The sequence below is a fragment of the Triturus cristatus genome, chromosome 6 (genome assembly GCF_964204655.1).
Source record: "Triturus cristatus chromosome 6, aTriCri1.1, whole genome shotgun sequence".
Classification (NCBI taxonomy): domain Eukaryota; kingdom Metazoa; phylum Chordata; class Amphibia; order Caudata; family Salamandridae; genus Triturus; species Triturus cristatus.
In genome coordinates this window covers 1,671,407,717-1,671,429,459 of record NC_140589.1, presented here as the reverse complement: position 1 = coordinate 1,671,429,459, position 21,743 = coordinate 1,671,407,717, and positions in this window count along the sequence as shown.

The window sequence follows — 21,743 nt, the reverse complement described above, 5'->3', positions numbered from 1 at the left end:
GAGTCACACAGCACTTGAGTAACAAGCAAAACATTTATTGAAATTTTTTTTTTCTTTATTTTTTTTCCCGTTTACGTATATATAGAGGATAAACTAAATTTAACAAACTCAACACAAAACAACAAGGCGGAAGACTCCTGTCGGGTCCATCATGTCGACGACACAGCCTGGAAAATAAAGCACAAAATAAGGAAGTGTGTAATGTGCATATCAAAGGAGTGAGACACAGAGAAAGAGAGAAGGAAAAATCCAGAGCGAAAAAGAGAGGGAAGGAAAGAAAGGGAGTGAGAAAGGGAGAAGGGAAAGAGAGTGAGAGAGATAGAAGGAAAGGAAGGAAGAGAGTGAGAGAGAGAGTGAAGAGAGGGAAGTGAGAGAGAGAGAGAGAGAGAGACACTGCCGCCCCTGTGCATCCATGACCAAATAATTACCTGCTGCCACCGGAGTGTCTACCAGTGGGCACTCCATGTGCCCGTGAAAGTTCCAGTGCCCGGTCCCGCCACCATGGCTTAGTGCACATTATGTGGACCCGCTCCGTGGCCCAGCAGATCCCACACATGTTACTGAGTCCTGAGTCATCAATGGCAGAGACCACATCAGCTTTTGGTGCCACTAACCCTGTGCAACGCAAGTCAGCGCCACATGGTGGTAGGCCGCTGACGGCCATATAACTTAGGGTGCGACTAACCCTGTGCAACTCAAGTCCGTGACACGTGGTGGTAGGCCCCTGACGGCCACATCAGGCTTCAGGTGGCACTAACCCTGTGCAACTCAAGTCCGCGCCACATGGTAGTAGGCCCCTGACAGCCACACCAGCTTTGGGTGGCAGTAACCCTGTGCAAGTCAAGTCCGCGGCACGTGGTAGTAGGCCCCTGACGGCCATACAGCTCAGGGTGCGACTAACCCTCTGCGCAACTTTTCATGGACTCTTTGTGATTGAGACCCGTGGAGCGTCCGCCATCCAGTCACCACCGGCAATAAAGGATGTGACGTTGTCGATGCATTATATTTACGTGGTCACATGGCCTGTGACGCATGTGCTGTGTGGTGTGTGTGCAATCCTGCCCTCAGGGAGTGGCAGTGACATGTTGACAACTAGACCACTGACCTGCACACAAACAGCGAGTACGCCTGCGACAGGTAGCTATGTGGGGGGGTGTAAACGTGTTTTCTTAATGGATTTTCCGTAGGAAACTTTAGACAAGGCTACAGGTCAAACTTCTGAACGGAATTACGCCAAATTTGGTAGGGAGAAAGGTCTTGGTCCAGAAAGCGCGCTTTCTTGCATCGAGTGAAAATATAACAGAATGGTCCCGGGGAAAATTTAATATATCGGAGCTCTGTCTGGCGAGATAACCCTTTCACGCTCCCTCTGTTCAACTTCACCACTTTGCAGCTATGCCGTTAGAAGCCAGTCCGTCGTCTTGCATCTCTCTACCTTTGCGAGCTAGTACGCTGCTGTGCCTGTACCTCTGCAAGCTACTACGCTGCTGTTCCTTTGGGAGCAGACGGCTCATAGTACTGCGTCTGTGAGTCGAGCGGACGGGCTGCAGTTGTTCCTCTGCGGGCCTGGGTGCGAACTGTTTATAAGTCACACTATATAAGCATTGACAAGCCAATTTGTGATTCAGTCCGTCAGCTGGCATCTGTCCGAGGCATTTCTGAAAACATACCGGAGTTCTTTCTGTGAGAGATACCCCTTTCACGCTGACTCTCCCCACATCAGCAGATAACGCACCCTCTTCCCACATTACCAACATACCCCCAACAACCTTCTTGGGCCCGGAATTGTCCCTGTGCGGTTGGACAAACAAGAATCTTAGTCAAGTATAGATTTACAGATAAAATATTTTATTTAAACAAAACAACAACAAATAAAACTGAAGGGAGTCTGGTGGTGTGGTCGCTGCCACGAAGTTGGGGTCACTGCCATTCAGGACTCAGGACACAGTTCCACATGTGGGATCGGCTTGTATTGAACAGGGTTAGTGGCACCACGTGTCGCGCCTTGTGTTGTACAGGGTTAGTGGCACCACGTGTCGCCGGCCTTGCATATGGAAATATGCCTGTCTGATCAAATGGAGTCCGGTGCTGTGGTCGCTGCCACGAAGTTGGGGTTACTGCCATTGAAGACTCAGGACACAGTTTCACCTGTGGGATTGGCTTGTGTTGAACAGGGTAAGTGGCACCACGTGTCGCGGCTTGTGTTGAACAGGTTTAGTGGCACCACGTGTCCAAAATTGGAATTGCGAGCTCTGCTGCCCGCAGTGTAGAGTGTTATTGAGTATCCGTTTGCACTTGAAGATGAATTTGGTGATTGTACTAAAGCTATAACTGATAGACAAAAAAGTTCTTGAAGCAAGGATACTAAAAGGATATTATGTAGGTTTTAGGCCTGTGATAATTACTTGCCTAGTGGACTCTGAAATTATTGAATCAAGATTTAATTTTAATTGTGAGCCCTACTGACCGCAGTGTTGGCGTATCATGAAAAGATGAAATATGTATAGAATACACTGTCGAAGTGTATGAGCCTGTGATGCTGCTTGGTGCAGACGGGCCGCACTGGGAGCAATGTCTCTTGCCTACTGCGTCATCTGCAATCGCGACTGTATCTGAATTGTGAGCCCTGCTGACAGTTTTTTCTGAAGAGTCGCCCTCTGAGATATACAGAACATAACACTTTGTTGCTAGAAATGATAGAGATTTGTCTGAATAACAATATTTTTATGTATCAAGACCAGTATTACAGACAAATATCTGGTACAGCCATGGGGACCTGCTTCGCCCCCAGCTACGCGAATTTATTCGTGAGCTGGTGGGTGAAGCAGGTGGCCTGGTCCAAAGCCAACAATGCATGGACAGCCAGGATAGTTACATCGCATAGGTAAATTGATTACCTCTTTTTAATTTGGAGAGGATCTGCCGAGTCAGCACGGGCATACATGGAGATTTTAAACACCAATAAGGTCAATCTTCAATTCATTGGAGAAATCAGTTCCACCTCCGTCAACTTTTTACATCTGGAGGTGTTCGTATCAGGCAATGCCCTATGCACAAAACTCTACAGGAAGCCGATGGCGGGTAATTCTATACTTTATGCCACCAGTAGTCACTCACGTAGTTTGATAAATAGCATTCTTTATGGAGAACTCCTGCGGATAAAAAGAAATAACACCACGGATCATGATTTTCAGAGAGCGGACAGTCTGACTAGATTTGGCTATCGGGGGTTTGACAAACAGATACTGCAACAAGCATACAGAAAGGCCAACACAACATCGAGATTGGAACTACTGAGAGATAAACCCAGGGCAACCAAGGAGACAGGAAAATACAGTTTTGTCACCACGTTTTCAGAAGATGCTAACCAGTTAAGAAATATTATCCACAAGATTTGGTCCACATTGAAAATCGATGTGGTCATAGTTCAGGATATACCTTTAAGACCTATGATAACCTTAAGGAAGGCAAGGTGAGGGATAACTTGGTGAGCAGCCATTGCATGAAGGAAATTATAGGTTCTATTAGACAAGATTTATATGGCTTCTTCCCTTGTAGCAGACCATATACGGTCTATTGTCTAATTTGTCTGTGTGGGCTCAAATATATTAAGAGTACCATTCATATCACGAAAATTTGTATATTGGAACACATGAGGGCAATTGTAAAGAAGGACCCAACGTATCTTGTTACGATACATTTTAGTACACACTATGACATCAACAGGGGACTTCTGACTTACTTATGCCTAGACCATGTTACGATCAATCCCAGAGGAGGAGACAGAATCTTGAGATTAAGAAGGTTAGAATCACGATATATCAGCGATTTACAGACTAAGGCTTCAAAAGGAATGAATAGCAACAAAGAGTTATCAGTTCATCTAGGGGAAGGTTGCTAGATTTATGATGTTTACTCAACAGAGACCATGTCTCAAACTGATTTTCTTGAGTATATACAACTGATTATTGTTTGTTTTTATCCTTTCATTTCCTACCTTTCCTTTTCTGTCTCCTTTTCTCCGTCTCCTTTTTTTTCCTTTTACCTTCATAGCAGTTATTGTTACTCCCATGCATTTAAATTGTGATATGTAAGAAGCTCATTGAGTGCAAAGAGTCTTTCCATAGACACTGACTATCATCTGTAATCTGTAATTTGTGTATGGTAGATGCAGGAGGGTTTTAGATAAAGTTTGAGGGAAGAGAAGCCCATCCAGGGCATAACTGTGGTGGTTGTCCTATTAGTAGGACACTGCTATTGGTAGTGGCACTGCGCATCATATTATGTATTAACATGAGAGCACTGCTGTAGAAGCCATGTCCTTTTGTGATACCAAATGCAGTAAATTTGTAGGCCCTGTTAAGTTAGCATGGCAAACACTGTGCACTAGCATTATTTTGCTATAAAGAAATAGCTTCAGTAACGCAAGGCTTGCTCTATAAACAAGATATGTGGCAAGAGAAGATGCTCGCTTTAGCACGTACACTCGCCTATCACATTGCACAATATGCCTTTGGTCATTTCTATTATGTAACAACTATTGTCTGGAAAAGTACCAGACCTGTATCTTGCATTACAGTGGAAAGTCCCAGAAACCAACCTAGGTCACTCAAGCTTGCATCAACACTTGTTTTTCGGACCTTAAATGGTATATCGCCTTCCAGGGTCTTGCTAATTGGTCAAACGAGCTATGCTTAATTTGTGCAACGTATGAAATGATGCTACTTCCTCTGTGGTTTTGACCTATTAAAACTGTCAGGCACGTCACCTCTTTGGGCACTCAGTGACTTTGCTGGTGCCTCCGTGCTGCACGTTAATCTGTTATAGGTTTTACTAATAAACGCTGTAATCTTACCCTTGACAGAGACTTGTTTGTGTGGATCCATTTCTTGGTTGTATTTCAGATTCAACATTTGGTGGAGAATGCAGCTTCCAGACCACTGACGATTTCACAAACTGGCGGCCTGGACCCCGGCTTCCACCTGGGTTCGGTGACCTGAGGTTCGTGGACCCTTCCATTCGTTTTCCTCTCTCCTCGGCTTCCCGTGGAACGCTGTAGGACTGTCCGCCCGTAAGTTGACTTCGCTTTGCCTCTGGCTCCTGCCTCCTTTCTTTCCCCTTTCTCTCTCTCATGTCACGGGTTGTTTGTTTGTGCCCCGGCGGCATCTCTAAGGTCTGTTTCACCGACTTATGGGATACACAAATGGCTATCATTACGCCTATTCTTATCACTTTCTTCTGTATTCTCTTTGTGGCCCTTGTGATTTATGTTGCAGTCTGTCATCATTCGCATGAGGATTGCGCTCCTGTTTAGTGTCTGCCCCTCATTAGGGGAGGCCGATGGGCTCCCTCTTCTCGTCCCGTGCGTAGCTCTTGCTCTCTGACATTGCTGCTGCTCTCTTCCTGGTAAATAAATTCATGTATGCCTTGTTGCACTAATTTCAGTTCCTGGTCCAGATGCCATCCCCACCTGGCCGGTGACGGCGCCCTTCTGCTCGTCCCCAGCTCGCGGTGACTCCTCGGTGCCTGCCAGCTCCTGGCTGTCGACGCCTCACGGAGGGCGACCTACTGCACCCCCCTTGTCTTGCTAGCGGAGAGTCCCCGGCCGATGGTGGTGGAGGACCTTCACGGATTTTTCCCGTTAACTGGAACAGAGGTCGGTACGCTTTGCCAGACTCAACAGACGGCGGTAAGTGTACTTTGGGAGTTTGTACTCCAGTTTGGGTGGAAGCAGGTAGCTCCTCGTTTTAGAGTTGTAGCAGTTTTGCTCCCCAGGTTCTGGTGGTAGCCGGTAGCCCCTCGTTTTCGAGTTGCGGCAGTTTTTGGCTCCCCAGGCTCAGGTGGTAGAGGTTATTGCGCCCCTGGTAGCGCGCATCCTGTTGGTACAGGTACGGTATCGTGGAGGTGGCGGTCTCTGGCCTACCCCTCTTTTGGTTGCAACAGTTCCTCAGGTTCGGGTCCCTGTGCTCAGGTCTGACAACACCTGTCTCCCCTCGGCGCCCCTGGCCCCGGGTACCCAGGGGGACGCTGCCCCCTCCTGGTCGCCTGAGCCGGCCTCCAGCTGTGCCCTGGGGATTGCCCTGGGCACGGAAAGGGGGGAGTATAGATGACCTGTTTGTTATACTTGCCTATTTTGTTGTTATTGACCTGTTTGTTTCAGTGGGGGTTCCTTGCATTTCTACTATTCTGTCACGTTTAGTTAGGGTTCAAAGACATTGCCGTGTCCTATCAGACGGAATATTTTCTTTGGGTATTGCGACGCTCACACGACTGACATATGACGCTTCTACTTTATCTGACTGACCCTGGCCAACATTGTCCTGTACGCCTTTGTTTTACAACGATAAATAGATCACCATCCTGTCACTGAGATCCCTCGATAGACACAGTTAGGCCCCCACCAGTACATGGGCACTACACATACTTTTAGTACACAGCCTCTTCCACAGCGCTGCGCGCAGGTATGTCTTGTGTTTCATGTGTTTGCCTGAATCAAATGTAGAGTTCACCACCTTGCACTATTTAGTAAATAGCCTGACAGGCTCCAATTCCGCCTAGCTGCCCCTTCCGCCCGATTATGGGGTAACGGAAGATTGCAAGGAGGCGGAATTACTAAACCTTCCTTCCCACAACTATTCTGTCGCCTATTCCTTCCGTTCATGGGACGCCAGTAATAAGCACCCAGAACTACCTCTCATTCTTACTGTCGACCGCTTGGGTGAACTTGAAGTAACTGACCTGTCTGTTTGTTTGATGAATGGCTCCTTCTGCTATCAAATTGGCTGTAGAGTGGCTGTGAAGCGCGTGACAAAGTTTGTCCACCCCCTGTGCAAGTGTCTGTCCATTACATAGCGCAAAGCCCCACCCATCTGTCCAGTGTGCCTGCCCTGTTCGTGTTTAGCGCTTGCAAAATTACACACTCACCTCGCACAATGGGCAATTCCCTTGGTAAGAATAAACTAGATAGCAGTCAGCCAGCCCCCCCCAAAGACTCCCCGGCGTACAATGTGGCCCTAAGCCAAGGACTTCACTCCATACTGTTTGTACGCAAATGGCATGACATGACAGCTAGACGACCGGACTTGCAGTTCCCGTGTCACGGAACGTACGACATAAAAAAATTGTTATATCTGAGACAGATGCTGAAACTAAAAGGAAAAAAAATACGGCCTGTAGAATGGGAATGTTATCATAGTTGGGACCTTGTATTACGTGACAGACGCGCAACTAACGACGTAAAGTCAAAGGTTCACAAAGAACTGATAGAAGTGAAAAACAGGGTGCTGAATGAGATAAGTAAAACAAAAATAAAGGAGGACTGGAGGAAAACACAATTAGACATTGTAGGGGTATACCCATGCATACCGCTAGCACCGGATGAACAGGCAGCAAAGGAAGACAAGGGAGAAGAGGACACAGTACTAGAAGACATACTGATGGGGCGGATGCGATCAACAACAGTTTCACACTCCGCTCCCACAGACGAACCCCCCGAGCTAACTAAGGAACAGCAGGAAGCAGCCATAGCACTAACGCATGGGCTTATTAAGGAAGACGCCACCAAAATAGACTTGGACGCCGTCCAGGACGTAGCCGTTCTGCAGCTGATGAGGACGGAGGCTGCCCTCGCAGCCAGGAATTACAGTAACAGGAAACGACAGTTACAGGCTCAATGCAATAAGGAAGACATAACACAATTGAGATTAATAGACCCTAAATGGCATCAACAGTTCGAGGACGCATCAGCAGACGACGCTAGATGCTACAGCGGTGGCAGGCCCTGGTTTGGGACCTGTGCACCTACATATTACACACAATACATGACATAGTTTCGCTCGAACGGGCACTAGCAGGCCCCTCACAGAATGCTCCCTCAGCTAGGCGCCACAGCTTCGGGGACATAAGCTCAACCCAAATACCAAGAAGATTATTAAAATCAGACACGGCAAAATGCCAGGACCTACTGCAACAGATGGTGGAGGACAAATTGACCCTAGGTGCCTTCACACAACTCCACGACAGACCATATCTAGAAAAAGTGCTGTCACTAGCGCGCGCTCAATTGATGGAAAAAGGCGCACACGCTCATAACGTATATATACAAAGGACAAAGGCAGCACACTCAGATACTACAGGCAGGACCCCACCACTACCTCCACAATATGAGTGGGATATGACACGGTTTAGCTTCACAGACTCGGACCTACAAACATATAAAGAGGATGATTTGAAAGGTAGAATACAATATGCGGTGGAAAAACTGCAACAGTGGAAACAGCTGGTGCAGACCTTTGCGGTGCTGGACGTAGTTCAGACCCTCTCCCCTTGTGAAAAGCCACCAACACCATCAACAGCTGCTACACACACACTGATAATGCCCCTCAGAGAAATACCAGGTAGCACAGAGGACGAATTAGCATATGTCGACGTCCCCTGGTCCAGACAAGACATTATGGGACCGATTCCGATCCTGGAGAAACCGGGTACGAACCGTCGGTCGGAGCGTTTTCTCCGTCCGACTCGTACCCGGTAAAAACACCATACAAACATGCAAGTACGATTCGTACGTAAACACCATTTCCGTACGATTCGTACAAAACACCGACCGACACAAAAACACATACACAGTGATCCGGGACGGTGCGTACGCGACATGCGGACGGAGTCAGGCAGCTTTTTACGTACCAGCAAGTACGATTCGTACCGACAGCACTCCGGACGGCTATATTTTTATGGCACACAAAAAGTGCCGGAAAAGCTAAGTACGCTGCGAAGCGTGAGGAAAAGGGGGCCCGGTACATGCCGAACTCCCCCCCAGCCCCCGTATGTCCGCGCCGTATCCCCCAGCCCCCCGTATGTCCGCGACGTACCCGCACCCCACCCGTGTATGTCCGCGACGTACCCGCACCTCACCCGTGTATGTACGGTGCGAACCCCCACCCCCGTATCTACGGTGCGTACCCCCACCCCCGTATGTACGGTGCATACCCCCACCCCCGTATGTACGGTGCAAACCCCCACCCCCGTATGTACGGTGCGAACCCCCAGTGCGTAGCGCTGGGGGTCCGCACCGTACATACGGGGGTGGGGTGGGGGTCTGCACCGTACATACGGGGTGGGTGGGGGTCCACACCGTACATACGGGGGTGGGGTGGGGGTTCGCACCGGATATACCCAGGTGGGGTGCGGGTTTGTCGCGGACATACTCGGGTGGGGTGCGGGTACGTCGCAGACATACACGGGTGAGGTGCGGGTACGTCGCGGACATACACGGGTGGGGTGCAGGTACGTCGCGGACATACACGGGTGTGGTGCGGGTATGTCGCAGACATACGAGGGGGCCTGGGGGTACGGCGCGGACATGGGGGGGGCTGGGGGTACGGCGCGGGCATGGGGGGGCTGGGGGTATGGCGCGGACATGGGGGGGGTGTTCGGCGCGTATGCGGGCACATGTTTGGACGTCTCCATGGTTGCTATGGAGGTTTGCTCCGTACGGTGTTCTTACCATACGGTTGTGGATTCGGACGGACGGGACGGATCGTACTTGCGTGTTCGGAAGTCGGTTTACCGAGTCGTACGTAAAACCGTCCGGGGACGTGTCGGCCACTTTTTCCGACCCGAGGACGTGTAGGGGTATATTCCCAATGCGATTCGTATGGAGTTTTTTACATACGAATCGTACTTGCCAGTTTGTACGGGACTTGTATGATTCGTACGTAAAAAAATCCGGATACGATTCGTACGGTGAATATTTCTCCAGGATCGGAATCGGCCCCTATGTGTTTCACGAAGGACTTCCCCAAACTCAGAGACGAACCAAGGAAGTGGTACACCAAACTAGATAGGATGGCGGGCTTGGGAGGACTACTATGGCGGGATTTCGACATCTTGTTTAATATTATAGTACCAAAGGACTTATGGGACGTCTGTAAAAGGAAAGTGGATTGGCCAACAGTGGAACCAGTAAGAGGGAAGGGAGGGGCACCAGGAGATGAAGTAGACGAAAAATATAAAGAAGTAGTAAAGTATTTAAAAGAAAAAATACCAGAAGATAAGGTAGACTGGAACAAGATCAAAAACACAAAGCAAGAAAAAGATGAGAGCGTTAACACATACTTCGATCGCCTGTTACAGGTCTATCAACAGAATAGTGGCCTAAAAAACCCAATGGGAGAAGCAATGCCAGCATTTGTCACCACCTTTGTCCAAGGTCTAAGACCACCTATTAAAACACACCTACAAACTTCTTTTGTCTGCTGGCAACAAGAACCCGTAGAAAAGGTGCTGGCAGCAGCACGATACTGCTCTGACTACCAGCTAAATGAGCAATCAATAGAAACAGAAAAGTTAAAGAAAGAAAAAGTAAGGTTGATGGTGGCGCAGGAAAAAATCTACTCAAACAGGCAAGGGAGAGAGAGGGGCAGGGGTAGGGGACGAGGCTTAGGTAGGCAACAAAACAACAGGTCCACCTCCCTACCACCCCCAGGTACCGCTTGCTTCTACTGCAAGGACCCAAGCCACTGGAAAGCAGATTGCCCCCTACTTAAAAAGAAATACGCGGAAGACAGGCCCACGCACAATAGGAGACAGAATGGTCAACAATATCAGCGTAACACCCAGCACACAGAGAATAGGAACAATGGGCAACAAGGATACCAGGGCACCGACATGCCCCCAGTACCACAGGACTGGGCTGGGAAGGACGAGTGGGGACAGCAGGATAATACCTTCCCACCGCCACCCCAGAATTTATTCTAGGGCTGCCCGAAAGTGGATGACTGCATAATAGCTCCAGCCATAGCAGTGGACCAATCGGGTCCATACATACAAGGGACGGTCATGGGTAGGGTTGTGACCTTCTTGATAGACACAGGAGCGCAAAGATCAATGCTAAAGGCATCAGTGGCGCCGGAAGCACCACTTTCGGGAACAAAGATTACTGCAGTCGGAATGACAGGACACCCCATAGACGAATACCTTACACAGCCACTGCAATTTCAGGTAGGCACCATAACTGTTAACCACCAGTTCATCCTCAGCAGATTCTGCCCAGTAAATCTGCTGGGGAGGGACCTGCTTTGTAAAATGCAATGTACCATACACTGCTCGCCAACAGGGGTTTTTCTGGAGAGCAGCCCCAACGGTCTGATGCTACAGGCCTTCATGACCTGCACCGACTACGTCATCCCATCAGCACTGCGTGACAGTGTGCCACCGCAGGTCTGGGCCACCAGCGCAAATGACGTAGGGCAAGTGCTGAATTATCCCCCAGTATAAGTAACTTTAAAGCCCGGAGCACCCCTCCCGAGAGTACCACAGTACAAAATTTCAAAGGAAGGGGAGGAGGGTATAGCACCAGTGATACAGGACCTCCTGAGGCAGGGAATAATAAGGGAGATACACTCCAGCCCGTGCAACACGCCCATACTCCCTGTAAAGAAAGCATCCAAAGGCCCAAATGGGGCCCCTGTATATCGTTTTACACAAGATCTGAGAGAACTGAATAAGATAGTGGTTCCTTCATTCCCAATAGTCCCGAACCCAGAAACGATATTATCTAACATCCCAGTAACAGCAACACATTTCACAGTACTGGATTTGAGTTCAGCCTTTTTCACCATCCCCCTACACCCCAACAGCCAGTCATATTTCTCTTTTTGCTACAGGACAAAACGCTACACATGGTGCAGGCTTCCCCAAGGCTTTACAGAATCTCCCTCCATATTCACAAACGCACTGAAGACAGACCTAGACACCCTAGTGCTAGTGGGGGGCTCCACTCTCATCCAGTATATAGATGACTTACTGCTGGCCTCACCTTCCAAAGAGGCTTGCATACAAGACACCATTGCGGTCCTACGCCATCTAGCGGAGAAAAGGTACAAGGTCTCCCCGAAGAAATTACAGTTCTGCCTCACCGCTGTGAGGTATCTAGGCCATGAACTATCAGAAGGGACAAGGAGATTATTACCTGACAGGATATCAACAATTACCAACTTTCCCCGACACCGCACACAAAAGGATGTTAGGGCATTCTTGGGGGTGGCGGGATATTGTCGTCACTGGATCCCGAACTTCTCCCTCATTGCAAAGCCTTTACAAGCACTAACGCACAAAGGGGTCCCAAAGAAAGTACCTTGGCCCCCGGATTGCGAAATGGCATTCAATAGATTACAGGAAAGATTTCCACCTGTTCTGCCACGAGAGAGGAGGGTGCTCACTGGGAGTGTTGACCCAGAAGCACGGTTCTTACTACCGTCCAGTGGCATACTACTCAGCAACTCTAGACCCCGTCGCCTCTGCCCTTCCGTCTTGCCTCCGAGCGGTGGCTGTGGCAGCATTAGCAGTGGAACAGTCAGAAAACATAGTGCTGGCACACACCATGATGTTGCACGTTCCCCATGCGGTGGACACATTACTAACGACCACAAAGACCCAGCACCTAACAAATGCCCGTCTCACTAGGTACGAATTGACACTATTGGCCCCACACATACTGATCAGGAGGTGCACCACGTTGAACCCAGCATGCCTTTTGCCAACAGAGCATGAGCTGGACGATCTAGAATCGGATGATGCCTTCCACGACTGCACACTAGCAATAGATAGACACACGAAGATACGCCCAGATCTACAAGACACGCCACTTCCCGATGCCCAAGGGGATCTGTTTGTAGACGGGTCATGCCTTCGGGATGACAAGGGAACTTTGCAAGCATCTTATGCAGTGGGCACAGCTAATAAACTACTGGAAGGAGGGAGATTAGTGCATACCAAGAGCGCGCAGGCGACCGAACTCGTGGCACTAACGAGGGCATGCACATTGGCTAACAGAAAAATGATAAATATATATATGGACAGCCAATATGCCTTCAGAGTGGTCCACGACTTCGGCCAGCTGTGGTCGATGCGGGGATTCCTCACATCAGCAGGCCAACAAATACAGCACGCCCCTTAATAAGTGACCTCCTCCATGCCCTGCTACTACCTTCAAAGGTGGCTATCATCAAATGCGCAGACATTCTCCCCCAGTCAAGAGATCTGGGTTAAATCCATCGTTCTATGAATGTATGCATTGTCAGCATTCTGTCCATCATTTGTTTGTTGTAAAGCTTTTCGCCCTAAGTGGGATGGGTATTCCCAGACGTGGGACCCGTGCTCACTACGCCACTGGAGTCAAGCTATCCTGGCTGATGACGGCTGATAGCCAGAAACCGGTCCTAGGATGCTTGATTCCGGTCCAGGGAAGACATGGCTTGGCAGTTCGGGCTGGACTGTTCCCATGAGGCACAGGGTCAATACTGATTTGCATATGGCCATGTCTAAACTGGGGTGGTGTAGTGGGCAAAAGAACAATGGATTTAACCCAGATCTCTTGACTGGGGGAGAATGTATGCATTGTCAGCATTCCGTCCATCATTTGTTTGTTGTAAAGCTTTTCGCCCTAAGTGGGATGGGTATTCCCAGACGTGGGACCCGTGCTCACTACGCCACTGGAGTCAAGCTATCCTGGCTGATGACGGCTGATAGCCAGAAACCGGTCCTAGGATGCTTGATTCCGGTCCAGGGAAGACATGGCTTGGCAGTTCGGGCTGGACTGTTCCCATGAGGCACAGGGTCAAGACTGATTTGCATATGGCCATGTCTAAACTGGGGTGGTGTAGTGGGCAAAAGAACGATGGATTTAACCCAGATCTCTTGACTTGGGGGAGAATGTATGCATTGTCAGCATTCCGTTCTTCATTTGTTTGTTGTAAAGCTTTTCGCCCTAAGTGGGATGGGTATTCCCAGACGTGGGACCCGTGCTCACTACGCCACTGGAGTCAAGCTATCCTGGCTGATGACGGCTGATAGCCAGAAACCGGTCCTAGGATGCTTGATTCCGGTCCAGGGAAGACATGGCTTGGCAGTTCGGGCTGGACTGTTCCCATGAGGCACAGGGTCAAGACTGATTTGCATATGGCCATGTCTAAACTGGGGTGGTGTAGTGGTCAAAGAACGATGGATTTAACCCAGATCTCTTGACTGGGGGAGAATGTATGCATTGTCAGCATTCCGTCCATAATTTGTTTGTTGTAAAGCTTTTCGCCCTAAGTGGGATGGGTATTCCCAGACGTGGGACCCGTGCTCACTACGCCACTGGAGTCAAGCTATCCTGGCTGATGACGGCTGATAGCCAGAAACCGGTCCTAGGATGCTTGATTCCGGTCCAGGGAAGACATGGCTTGGCAGTTCGGGCTGGACTGTTCCCATGAGGCACAGGGTCAAGACTGATTTGCATATGGCCATGTCTAAACTGGGGTGGTGTAGTGGGCAAAAGAACTATGGATTTAACCCAGATCTCTTGACTGGGGGAGAATGTATGCATTGTCAGCATTCGGTCCATCATTTGTTTGTTGTAAAGTTTTTCGCCCTAAGTGGGATCGGTATTCCCAGACGTGGGACCCGTGCTCACTACGCCACTGGAGTAAAGCTATCCTGGCTGATGACAGCTGATAGCCAGAAACCGGTCCTAGGATGCTTGATTCCGGTCCAGGGAAGACATGGCTTGGCAGTTCGGGCTGGACTGTTCCCATGAGGCACAGGGTCAAGACTGATTTGCATATGGCCATGTCTAAACTGGGGTGGTGTAGTGGGCAAAAGAACGATGGATTTAACCCAGATCTCTTGACTTGGGGAGAATGTATGCATTGTCAGCATTCCGTCCATCATTTGTTTGTTGTAAAGCTTTTCGCCCTAAGTGGGATGGGTATTCCCAGACGTGGGACCCGTGCTCACTATGCCACTGGAGTCAAGCTATCCTGGCTGATGACGGCTGATAGCCAGAAACCGGTCCTAGGATGCTTGATTCCGGTCCAGGGAAGACATGGCTTGGCAGTTCGGGCTGGACTGTTCCCATGAGGCACAGGGTCAAGACTGATTTGCATATGGCCATGTCTAAACTGGGGTGGTGTAGTGGGCAAAAGAACGATGGATTTAACCCAGATCTCTTGACTTGGGGGAGAATGTATGCATTGTCAGCATTCCATTCTTCATTTGTTTGTTGTAAAGCTTTTCGCCCTAAGTGGGATGGGTATTCCCAGACGTGGGACGCGTGCTCACTACGCCACTGGAGTCAAGCTATCCTGGCTGATGACGGCTGATAGCCAGAAACCGGTCCTAGGATGCTTGATTCCGGTCCAGGGAAGACATGGCTTGGCAGTTCGGGCTGGACTGTTCCCATGAGGCACAGGGTCAAGACTGATTTGCATATGGCCATGTCTAAACTGGGGTGGTGTAGTGGGCAAAAGAACGATGGATTTAACCCAGATCTCTTGACTGGGGGAGAATGTATGCATTGTCAGCATTCGGTCCATCATTTGTTTGTTGTAAAGCTTTTCGCCCTAAGTGGGATCGGTATTCCCAGACGTGGGACCCGTGCTCACTACGCCACTGGAGTAAAGCTATCCTGGCTGATGACGGCTGATAGCCAGAAACCGGTCCTAGGATGCTTGATTCCGGTCCAGGGAAGACATGGCTTGGCAGTTCGGGCTGGACTGTTCCCATGAGGCACAGGGTCAAGACTGATTTGCATATGGCCATGTCTAAACTGGGGTGGTGTAGTGGGCAAAAGAACGATGGATTTAACCCAGATCTCTTGACTGGGGGAGAATGTATGCATTGTCAGCATTCCGTCCATCATTTGTTTGTTGTAAAGCTTTTCGCCCTAAGGCGGATGGGTATTCCCAGATGTGGGACCCGTGCTCACTACGCCACTGGAGTCAAGCTATCCTGGCTGATGACGGCTGATAGCCAGAAACCGGTCCTAGGATGCTTGATTCCGGTCCAGGGAAGACATGGCTTGGCAGTTCGGGCTGGACTGTTCCCATGAGGCACAGGGTCAAGACTGATTTGCATATGGCCATGTCTAAACTGGGGTGGTGTAGTGGGCAAAAGAACGATGGATTTAACCCAGATCTCTGGACTGGGGGAGAATGTATGCATTGTCAGCATTCCGTCCATCATTTGTTTGTTGTAAAGCTTTTCGCCCTAAGTGGGATGGGTATTCCCAGACGTGGGACCCGTGCTCACTACGTCACTGGAGTCAAGCTATCCTGGCTGATGACGGCTGATAGCCAGAAACCGGTCCTAGGATGCTTGATTCCGGTCCAGGGAAGACATGGCTTGGTAGTTCGGGCTGGACTGTTCCCATGAGGCACAGGGTCAAGACTGATTTGCATATGGCCATGTCTAAACTGGGGTGGTGTAGTGGGCAAAAGAACGATGGATGTAACCCAGATCTCTTGACTGGGGGAGAATGTATGCATTGTCAGCATTCCGTCCATCATTTGTTTGTTGTAAAGCTGTTAAGTTAGCATGGCAAACACTGTGCACTAGCATTATTTTGCTATAAAGAAATAGCTTCAGTAACGCAAGGCTTGATCTATAAACAAGATATGTGGCAAGAGAAGATGCTCGCTTTAGCACGTACAGTCGCCTATCACATTGCACAATATGCCTTTGGTCATTTCTATTATGTAGCAACTATTGTCTGGAAAAGTACCAGACCTGTATCTTGCATTACAGTGGAAAGTCCCAGAAACCAACCTAGGTCACTCAAGCTTGCATCAACACTTGTTTTTCGGACCTTAAATGGTATATCGCCTTCCAGGGCCTTGCTAATTGGTCAAATGAGCTATGCTTAATTTGTGCAACGTATGATATGATGCTACTTCCTCTGTGGTTTTGACCTATAAAAACTGTCAGGCACGTCACCTCTTTGGGCACTTAGTGACTTTGCTGGTGCCTCCGTGCTGCACGTTAATCTGTTATAGGTTTTACTAATAAACGCTGTAATCTTACCCTTGACAGAGACTTGTTTGTGTGGATCAATTTCTTGGTTGTATTTCAGATTCAACACTGCTATGATAAAATAATGCAAGAAGGGCGCAGTTGTCTAAAGAGGAAAAGTTTTTCTTCTGGGCTAAAAAGGCCCATACAGGGCTAAATTGTTTAAAACGTTCACTGCCAATACAAATATTTATATTTAAAATTGTATCTAATAAGGGATTACAGTTATAATATGAAGTGAATTGAATTGTATTGTTTAAGAATAACTTATCACGATTAACGGTGTAACACATTAAGATGGCGCTGAAAGTTTCTTTGCACAAGTCCATCTTTCAATATTACGATGAGATGTCAAATAGTGACCATTTCCAGCGTGCCTGATACTAAGGAAGGCGACTGCCGAAACGCGTCTGTTTGTGGTTGCTGTGGAGTTCAATCTCATAAACTTATGAGCTCACTCCACGAGTGCGTCAGTTTGTATGTATTTGGGCGTGAATTACGGAGCGTCGATATATATATATATATTATCTACTGGCGGTCGCCAGTAGATAGTTATAGTTAGGACCGTGTTTCCATAGGAAATCCGCAACATTCTATTTGGAATAACTTTGGCGCCGGTCGACGAATACTCGCGAAATTTTCAAAACTAATGGGGCGCTACGCTCCGCTCCTACCCTGAAAGTCTCGGGGGGATTCGTAAAGCGGGGGCTGAGAAAAAAGGGGGGTCCCAAAACGCGTTTTCCCCATGCATTTTCCCATAGGACCTTTAGTCCGAGCTACAGCCCGAACGGCTGAACAGAATTACTTGAAATTTGGCAGAGAGGTAGTCCTCAGGTCAAGGATGTGCCTTTTGTAGGTCTGGTGTAAATCTGTTCAGTAGGTCCTGAGAAAATAGCATTTAAATCAATATATATATCTGTAAGCGCGCTCCGTGCGCGCAGGGTGTGCGCACAGTGAAAAACCAGAAAAAAAATAAAAAATAAATACATAACTTAGCATTTAAAAAACCGTGCAAATTCACTGAAAAAACCATAGGTTTCACACACGTTATAGTTAGGAATTATCATTTACAAAACCTTGCAAATTCACTTAAAAAACCATAGGTTTCACACATGTTATAGTTAGCTGTACATTTCACTCGTAAAAAAACAATGAAATTCCACGTTATAGTTAGATCAGGTAACTATAACTTGCGCGACCGCAATCCACAATGTGTAATTTCAGATGTCATCATTGATGTCATGAGTGATGTCACTGACCATGTCATGAGTGATGTAATATGTGACGTCATCAGCAGTTTATTGTGTGCGCGCAAGTTATAGTTACCTGATCTAACTATAACGTGGAATTTCATTGATTTTTCGAGTGAAATGTACAGCTAACTATAACATGTGTGAAACCTATGGTTTTTTAAGTGAATATATATATATATATATATATATATATATATATATATATATATTATCTACTGGCAGTCGCCAGTAGATAGTTATAGTTAGGATCGTGTTTCCATAGGAAATCTCAAAATTCTATTTTGAATAACTTTGGCGCCGGTTGTCGAATCCTTGCGAGATTTTCAAAACTAATGGGGCGCTCCGCTCCGCTCCTACCCTGAAAGTCTCGGGGGGATTCGTCAAGCGGGGGCTGAGAAAAAAGGGGGGTCCCAAAACGCATTTTCCCCATGCAATTACTTGAAATTTGGCAAAGAGGTAGTCCTCAGGTCAGGCATGTGCCTTTTGCATATATGGTGTCAATCTGTTAAGTAGTTCCTGAGAAAATCAAAATAAAATCATACACATATCCGGGCGGAGCCTAACCACACATCTCATCGTGAGATCTGATTGGCTGTCAGTACTTCATCCAAGAAGTGTTGGCAGCCATCTTGGGACCAATATACATGATAGCACCACATTAAAAAGCATTGCAGTTAATAGAAGGTTTTAAGACTTTAGTTACATTATAAATCATTTGTTGATGGTACCATACTCATTTTAGGAATTGTGGTGTGTTCTAAGGTGATTTTACCATGTGAAAAAGCCTTCTGCTGTGATATCACGAACCATGTTTGAGAGAAACAGGGGTGGGGGAATCATATTGCCCGACGCCCGAACCATTTTGTTTATATTGACGGGCAAGAAGATTTATTGTCTATTTATGTCTAGGGCTGGGCGTAGTTCGCGAAGTAGCACTTCGCGAAGCTACGCAAAGTGAAGTTCGCACTACGCGAGCTACGCGTAGCACTTCGCGAACTGCGTAGTACCTTGTTCGCACTGTGCCAGATGTCGTTTTCAATGATTGCACAGTGCGGACAAGCAACCGGCACAGTGCAATCATTGAAAATGGCATCTTGCACAGTGCGAGCTATAGTTTTCTGCTGCTCGAGTAGATTTTTACTCGAGCTTCAGCTTTCCAACGCGAACTGGTAGTTTCTCATCGCGAGCGGTCGCGAGCATACGCGACCACTCGCAATGAGAAACCTGACCTCCTCGCGTTGGGAATCTCGCCGGGATGGTTTATTTTCCATGCTCGCGATCGCCAACTTGAAGTTGCTGATCGCAAACAAGGAAAAAGTCTCGCCGGTATGTCATTTTGCTTGCTCGCGGTCGCCAACTTGACGTTGAGGACCGCGAGCAAGCAAAAAATGACCGCAGCACTACGCAACACTACGCTACGCGTGTTCGCACTGTGCTACGTGCAGTTCGCGTAGTGCGAAGTAGCGTGAACTTCGCAAACTACGCGAGCGTAGCGTAGTGCTTTGCCCAGGCTTATTTATGTCCGACGGACATGTAGACATTAATCACGTTTTAATCACGTTAAAACAACAGGCTGTGGGCACTCTGGGGCTCACAGCCAATCCGAAGCTTGCAGAGAGCCTTTGGCGGCATCTGATTGGCTAGCAGCCCATGACTGGGCTCTTGCCAGTGATTGGCTGGGGAGTGAAACGTCACTCAGCCTCTGCAAGCAGTAGTCCGTGGCCGCCACGAGGCTTGCAATAAGCATTCAGGTAAAATAAGCAGTTTTGCCCGCTTGAATTGTGTGATATTGTGACGGAGGTGCTGCGATTTTCTTTTATTTATATTTTTAGCAACCGTGCGTGGGTAGATTAATTAGTACAAAAGCCTAGGCCTGGCCCGCCTCGGCACCTCAGATGAGGACGTCAAAAAAGCATATCGCAAGCAGGCGCGCTGCGCTACCACCGCTTCATGGGGGAAACACCCATTACAACGAATTCAGATTCACGCGCTGCCATCGCAACGCGGGTTTAACATCGCGGGTCCGGAGCCTTCATACCGCAGATGGAAACAGATCTGCAGATTAATGCTTTCAAAAGAGACATCCGTTGGTGACTTGCAATTTATAACTTAAAGTCCTAACATAGAATAGTGAACTATTAACTTTCAGCCCAGAACTGCATAAACACACCGACAAATATACATTACAAAATTGATTAATGTTGCAAAGAGGGTACATTTGGCGAAAAAACGATTCTTATTATTAAAGGAAGCTCCCAACTTTGCTGTTTCTTTTTCGATACAACTTACCGATTCGCAAGGAACGTAGGGCTCACGTCTGGCCAGCTGCAAAAGTGAGGGGGAAATGGCAGGAGGCACGCTGGCTGACACCTTTTATATCCCACCCATACGTTTTTACAAGGGTGACGGTAAATTAGTACATTACGTATGGTTTGAAATGTACGTATTTTGTGGGAATAAATAAACAGCCAAGGGTGACGGTAAATTAGTACATTACGTATGGTTTGAAATGTACGTATTTTGTGGGAATAAATACACAGCCAAAAAAAATGGAAAAAAAGGGGAATAGAAATAAAAGAATTGCCGTCAGGGTTAAGGGGAGGGGGCGCAGGGGGGCAGGGACGCGATAATATCGCTTGACAAGTTTTCCTTTAGCACTAATATTGCACAGCATTCAATGGTTTACTGATTTTAATAAAGCAAAAATATATTAATGTTTCTCTGTCAGCCGGAGCCCTTAGGTTTGATGTGGAACGGGGGTAGGTGGGACAAGTGGATTTTACAGGACATGTAGATCTCAGTGGCATTTTGTCCCTTGGACAACTAGATTATTTGGAAAATTCCACACCCCTGAAATAAAAGACCGGCATCGCGCCGGAGGCCACGCCCCCTCCTTGCAGCACTCTGCAAACGCGCCCCCTGGCCAGTTGTAAGTTGAGGAATTAATTCCCCTTCAATACTGAGGGTCCCTGAGGGCCAACTAGCCCAACAGGTATCTCCAGTATGCGCCAGGGAGCTGCGTTGCAGACAGGTGAGGCCACGCCCCTTTTTACACCTCCATGCAACGCAGCTCTGTGGCGCTTACTGGAGGTACCCAGTGGGCTAGTTTGACCCTAGGGACCCTTAGGATTCAAGGGGACTTAATTTCTCAACTCAGAACGCCCACAGGCCCTGTGGCGCGTTTTTAAGTTGGGGAAATAATTCCCTTTCAATCCTGAGGGACCCTGGGGTCCAACTAGCCCACCAGGTGCTTCCAGTAAGCACCACTGCTCTGCGTTGCAGAGAGGTGGTGCAGGCCGTGCCACTTTTTACACGTCTCTGCAACACAGCTCTGTGGTGCTTACTGGAGGTACCTAGTGGTCTAGTTGGACCCTATGGACCCTATGGACCCTCAGGATTCAAGGGGACTTAATCTCCCAACTTAAAACGGCTACAAGGCGTGTTTACACAGTGGGGAAGGGAGGGGACGGGGCATGAGGTGACGTGTTCAAACATGCCCTGTGGTGCGTTTTAAGAGGTCGTTTTAATCCCCTGCCCTATTAGATACTAGGGGCTTACAGAGGAGGTCATGCTAATCACAGGGGGACCCCAACACATAGTGTGCCCTAGTGTATGTAGGTGTTTTCACTGTATTCTGAGTGTCTTTTAACATAGCACTGG